This window comes from Zea mays, chromosome 6 (genome assembly GCF_902167145.1).
Source record: "Zea mays cultivar B73 chromosome 6, Zm-B73-REFERENCE-NAM-5.0, whole genome shotgun sequence".
NCBI classification, from domain to species: Eukaryota; Viridiplantae; Streptophyta; class Magnoliopsida; order Poales; family Poaceae; genus Zea; species Zea mays.
This window is the reverse complement of record NC_050101.1, coordinates 105,283,414-105,289,396: the sequence shown is the minus strand read 5'-3', so window position 1 is coordinate 105,289,396 and position 5,983 is coordinate 105,283,414.

Sequence of the window (5,983 nt, the reverse complement as noted above, 5' to 3'; positions counted from 1 at the left end):
TGCACCCCTTGGGACTCTTCCCTGCTGAAAAGAAGGATGATCCCATGTGGTGTAACCGCGTGAGCCATGTGAAGGATGTGTGGGCAATGTATCCTGACTTGGTTGGGAGGGTCACTGTTCAGTGCATGAGTGCGCTGTACCGCCTTCAGGCCCTTCAGAGCGATGCTATGGCACTTCTTGCTAACACCGCTCAGACTGCCAAGCTCACTCTCGACAGTCGGGAAGATTTTGTGGTCGACCTATCCACAGAGTTGGTGGAAAAGGATCTGCAGGTGGAAAGGCTGAGCCAGCGTATTACCACCCTGGAGCAGCAAGTGGAGATCCGAGATAACACTATTGATGTCTTGGAGAACCAGCTCCACGACGTGCAGAGGGAACTCGAGGAAGCCAATGACCACTTGGACATGCACCACCTGGAGATGGAGGCCAATGAAGCAGGAAGCGAGGGAGAAGAGGCTCCCGAGGAGCTAGGACCAGCCCCTGGTGCCAATGGGACTACCTCCGCGATACCTCCTTCACCCGTATCCAGTGTCGCTTCCACCGCTCAGGGTTAAGCAGTCGCTTTGACATTTTTAGGCGGATAGAAACCTATGCGAGCTTAGTAGTATCACATTTTGGACTAGGCTTATGGGTACTTTCCCCTGATTAATGTAACCCTGTAAACTTTTGATATCTGTGGGATCCTTGTCACCATGCTATCTTCACTTTCGAACCTAATATTATGATTATGGCCTTTTTCTTCCATATGAGATGATATCTTGTCGTTCGGAAGTGAGTTGGGATAACATTGGCGACAATCTCTGTTTTCAGATGGCAGCGAGGCAGCGTCGCGGGCAGAATGAGCAAGCTCCCCCGCCACCTCCTCCAGCTCCCACAGTGCAGGAGCTGATGGCCCAGCAGAATGAGATTCTGCGACAGCTCTTGCAGCGCCAGCCCCACCAACAGCATCATGGTGGAGGCCAGCATCAGCGACCTCCGGCTATGGCAACATACCAGGAGTTTCTGAGCACGCAGCCGCCCTTGTTCACCAAGGCAGAGGATCTGTTGGACGCCGACGTGTGGCTTCGCGTCGTCGAGTCCAAGTTTCCCCTCCTCACGGGAGACTGCCCTGATGAGGCCAAGGCTCGCTTCGCCGCACAGCAGCTTCGCGGCCCAGCTCGGACTTGGTGGGACCACTTCCGTGCTATGCTCCCCGCTGATCATGAAGTATCTTGGGAGGAATTCAAGACTGCCTTCAGAGGACACCACATTCCAGCTGGCATTCTTGATCGGAAGTTGAATGAATTCGTGGCCCTCAATCAAGGAACCCGCACGGTACTGCAGTATGCGCAAGCCTTCAACGACTTATGCCAGTATGCAGGGTATCATGCTGATTCTGATGAAAAGAAGAGGGATCGCTTCCGCAGGGGTCTCAATACCAAGCTACGGGAACGACTCAACACTGTCCGGGCCAATAGCTTCAATGAGTTGGTCAACATGGCCATCTCTCAGGAGGATTGCATTGTTGCTCACCGGGCAGAGAAGAAGAGGAAGGCACCAATGGCAGCACCATCCGCTCAGGCTCAGAGGTTCCGGATTGTTTCTCACAATCAGAGCAGGGGTTTTCAGCAGCAGGCAGGCAGATGGGTGATCAGGCCACCTCAGCAGCAGCAGCAGCCGGCACCCAACCGCTATCCAGCTCCCGCCCCAAGGAACAATCAGCCTCCGCAGCAGCAGCAGTTCCGCCAAGGCAATGGGAACAAGTGTTTCACTTGTGGCAATGTGGGCCACTATGCCAAGAATTGTCCCAGGAACCAGCAGAGGCAGATGCCAGCACCGAATCAAGACAAGGGAAGAAAGCAGAAGGTGCAAGTCAGGCAAGGGAAGCTCAACTTCACTGCTCTAGAGGAAGTGCCAGAAGGAGCTCCTATCATGACCGGTACCTTTTCAGTTTATAATCAACCTGCTTTAATTCTGTTTGATTCTGGTGCATCTCATAGTTTCATTAGCCAAAAGTTCAGTGCTAATTGCAAACTGCCATTCTCTCACTCAAAAGGGTCATTCATGATAGTCACACCTGGGGGTAAAATTGCAACTAATCAATTAAACCAAAGTGTGCCTATTCAACTGGGAAGCCACATTGTCAAAACCACTCTTCTTGTGTTGGGATTGGAAAATGTGGACATTATTCTAGGAGCAAATTGGATGACCTTGCACCAAGTTGTGCTTGATGTAGCCAGTCGTACCGTGGAAGTTAATTCTCCTTTCTGCGGGAATTTCACTTTGATTCTGCCTAGTCAGGGTTCTTCTCAGTCATGTGCTTTCTCTATGACGGAGTTACCCCTGAAGAAGATCCCAGTGGTCTGTGAGTATGCAGATGTCTTTCCTGATGAATTGCCGGGAATGCCACCGGACCGGGATATTGAATTCGCCATCGAGTTGCAACCGGGAACGGCCCCAATTTCCAAGAGGCCCTACCGAATGCCACCCGCTGAGTTAGCCGAGTTGAAAAAGCAGTTGCAAGAGTTGCTGGATAAGGGATTCATTCGCCCAAGCACTTCGCCTTGGGGATGTCCAGCACTGTTTGTGAAGAAGAAGGATGAAAGCTTGAGGCTGTGTATAGATTACCGCCCTCTTAATGCGGTAACTATCAAGAACAAGTATCCTTTGCCTCGTATTGATGTTCTCTTTGACCAATTGGTCGGGGCTAAGGTGTTTTCCAAGATAGACCTTCGCTCTGGCTACCATCAGATCAAAATACGAGCAAGTGATATTCCGAAGACGGCATTCTCAACCAGATATGGGCTGTATGAATTCTTGGTGATGTCATTCGGGCTGACAAATGCACCAGCATACTTCATGTATCTGATGAATTCTGTTTTCATGCCAGAATTGGACAAGTTCGTGGTGGTTTTCATCGATGATATCCTGGTGTACTCAAAGAGCGAAGAGGAACATGCCGGGCATTTGCATGTAGTGCTTCAACGTCTGCGAGAGCACCACCTTTATGCCAAGCTATCCAAGTGTGATTTTTGGCTAAAGGAAATCAAATTCTTGGGTCACACTATCTCTCAGGATGGAATAGCTGTTGATCCTGATAAAGTGCAAGAGGTGATGAATTGGAAGCCACCAACGACTGTTCGCCAGATTCGGAGTTTTCTGGGATTGGCCGGTTATTACCGAAGATTTATTCCGGACTTCTCTCGAATTGCGAAGCCTATTACTGAGTTGCTGAAGAAAGAAGTCAAGTTTGTGTGGAGTCAGAAGTGCGAAGATGCCTTCCATGCATTGAGGCAGCATCTGACCACAGCACCGGTATTGGCGCAACCCGACAGCAGCAAGCCTTTTGACGTGTATTGCGATGCCTCTGGCACCGGGCTAGGTTGTGTCTTGATGCAAGACAACCGAGTCATTGCTTATGCCTCAAGAGCACTCAGGCCTCATGAGCAAAATTATCCCACTCATGACCTCGAGTTAGCAGCAGTGGTTCATGCATTAAAGATGTGGAGGCACTACCTGATGGGAACCCACTGCAACATCTTCACTGATCATAAGAGCCTTAAGTACATTTTTACTCAGGCTGATCTCAACATGAGGCAGAGAAGATGGCTAGAGCTGATCAAGGATTATGACCTGGAGGTACATTATCACCCAGGGAAGGCTAATGTAGTAGCAGATGCCTTGAGTCGGAAGTTGCAATGCAACTGTATTCTGATGGATTCTCGTGTTAACACCTTGTGTGATGAGTTGAGCAAGATGCAAATTGAAGTGATTCCTTCTGGTTCTTTGTCTCACATTTCTGTTGAGCCAGCTTTGCAAGACCAGATTATCATGGCCCAGCTCAGTGACAAGGGAGTGCAGATTATCAAGAAGAATCTCCATCAGAAGGTTGAGAAGTACAATTGTTTCCGCCAGGATGAGAAAGGTGTGTTATGGTTCAAAAGCAGATTGGTAATTCCTAAGGACCAGGATCTCAAGAAGAAAATTTTGGATGAGGCTCATCTCTCCAAATTCTCTATGCATCCGGGAAGCACCAAGATGTACCATGATTTGAAGCTTTTATACTGGTGGACCAGAATGAAGAGGGAGATAGCCCAGTATGTATCAGAGTGTGACACCTGTCAGAGGATAAAGGCAAGCCACTTGAAGTCTGCTGGAGCCTTGCGACCACTGTCCGTACCTTCGTGGAAGTGGGACGATATCAGCATGGATTTCATTGTGGGTCTGCCCAACACCTCTCGTCATCATGATTCAATTTGGGTTATTGTGGACCGATTGACGAAAGTGGCACATTTTCTTCCTGTGCACACCACTGATAAGGCTCAGAAGTATGCAGAATTGTATATCGACCGGATCGTGTGTTTGCATGGATTACCTCGGACCATTGTTTCTGACCGAGGAGCCCAATTTGTTGCCAGATTTTGGGAACAATTGCAAGAGTCTTTGGGAACCAAGCTAATCAGGAGTTCAGCTTACCACCCACAGACTGATGGTCAGACGGAAAGAGTAAACCAGATTCTGGAAGATATGCTGAGAGCTTGTGCGATCGATTGTGGCAAGAACTGGGATAAGCACCTCTCCTTGGCAGAGTTTGCTTATATCAATAGTTATCAGTCCAGCCTAAAGATGGCACCTTTTGAAGCTCTCTATGGAAGAAGGTGCAGGACACCACTCAATTGGTCTCAGCCTGGTGAAAGAGAAGTTTTTGGACCTGATTTGGTGACTGAAGCCGAAAGGAAGGTCAAGCTAATCAGGAAGAATCTAGAACCTGCTCAGGCCAGGCAGAAGAGCTATCATGATAGAAGAAGGAAACCTCTCCAGTTCAAGGTGGGAAGTTTTGTATACCTCAAGGTATCACCCACCAAGGGAGTGCAGAGGTTTGGGATCAAAGGCAAGTTAGCCCCTCGTTACATTGGACCTTATGAGATCATTGAAGCATGTGGACCCGTGGCATACAAGCTGAAGTTACCTTCAAAGATGTCTGCCATTCACAGCGTATTCCATGTATCTCAGCTAAAGAAGTGTGTTCGATTGCCGACTGAGATTCTAGCAGAGCCAGAATTGGAGATAGAGCCAGATCTCTCGTACCAAGAGTACCCCTCCAAGATTCTGGATTGCAAGGAAAGATCAACTCGGGCTAAATCGATCAAGATGTTCAAGGTCCAGTGGAGTAATCACTCAGAGGAGGAAGCTACTTGGGAAACCGAGGAATTCTTAAGATCCAACTTCCCCGATTGCCTACCTAAGGAAGCTGGTATGTAATCACCCCCAACCCCTCCTCCTGCCTTTCGAATCTAATTTCCAAAAATATGATCTTAATTCAGAACGAAGTAACTATAAAGATAAAACTTAAAAGGACTTCCTTCTGAAGTTGCAAAGAGAATGACATTCGAAGAGCAGTTTTGCCCTAATAGTAACAATCATCACCCTTTTTCCTATCAGTCTCACCCTTCGCTTCACCCCGGGAGGACTCTGGCCCGAATCTCGGGACGAGATTCCTTTAAGGGGGGAAGGCTGTGACACCCCAGTGTCACCTAGGGTTTCTCTTAAAAAGCCAAACCAAGAACCATTATTTTATGTGAACCAAAGTAAGCATGAGCATCAAAATAACTTAAGTGATAAAGAGTTCACCAAGTATGTACTTAAAAGTGTCATGATCAAAACAATTGAGTCTTTGAAAAGATAAGAATGTGCAACCCTAATTAAGAACTCTAAGTGAACCCCATGAACAAAATTCAAGAAAATAAGCAAAAGGGAATGAAAAGTTTAAAATTTTGAGTTGAGCCAATAATATAAGTTAAAGTATATTTGATAAGCAACAAGATAGATTGAGGAAGCTTAGCCAAAATAATTCAAGAAAACCCCCAAATCAAGCTTCTTTTGTTGGGACTCATTGGGAATTCTGAATTTCAGAATTCTGAAATTCAGACCTTGAGCCAAAGATCAGGGATGTTCACCTTGATCCCTAACTCGAATCCTAATGGCCCCATTGACAAAATTGTGT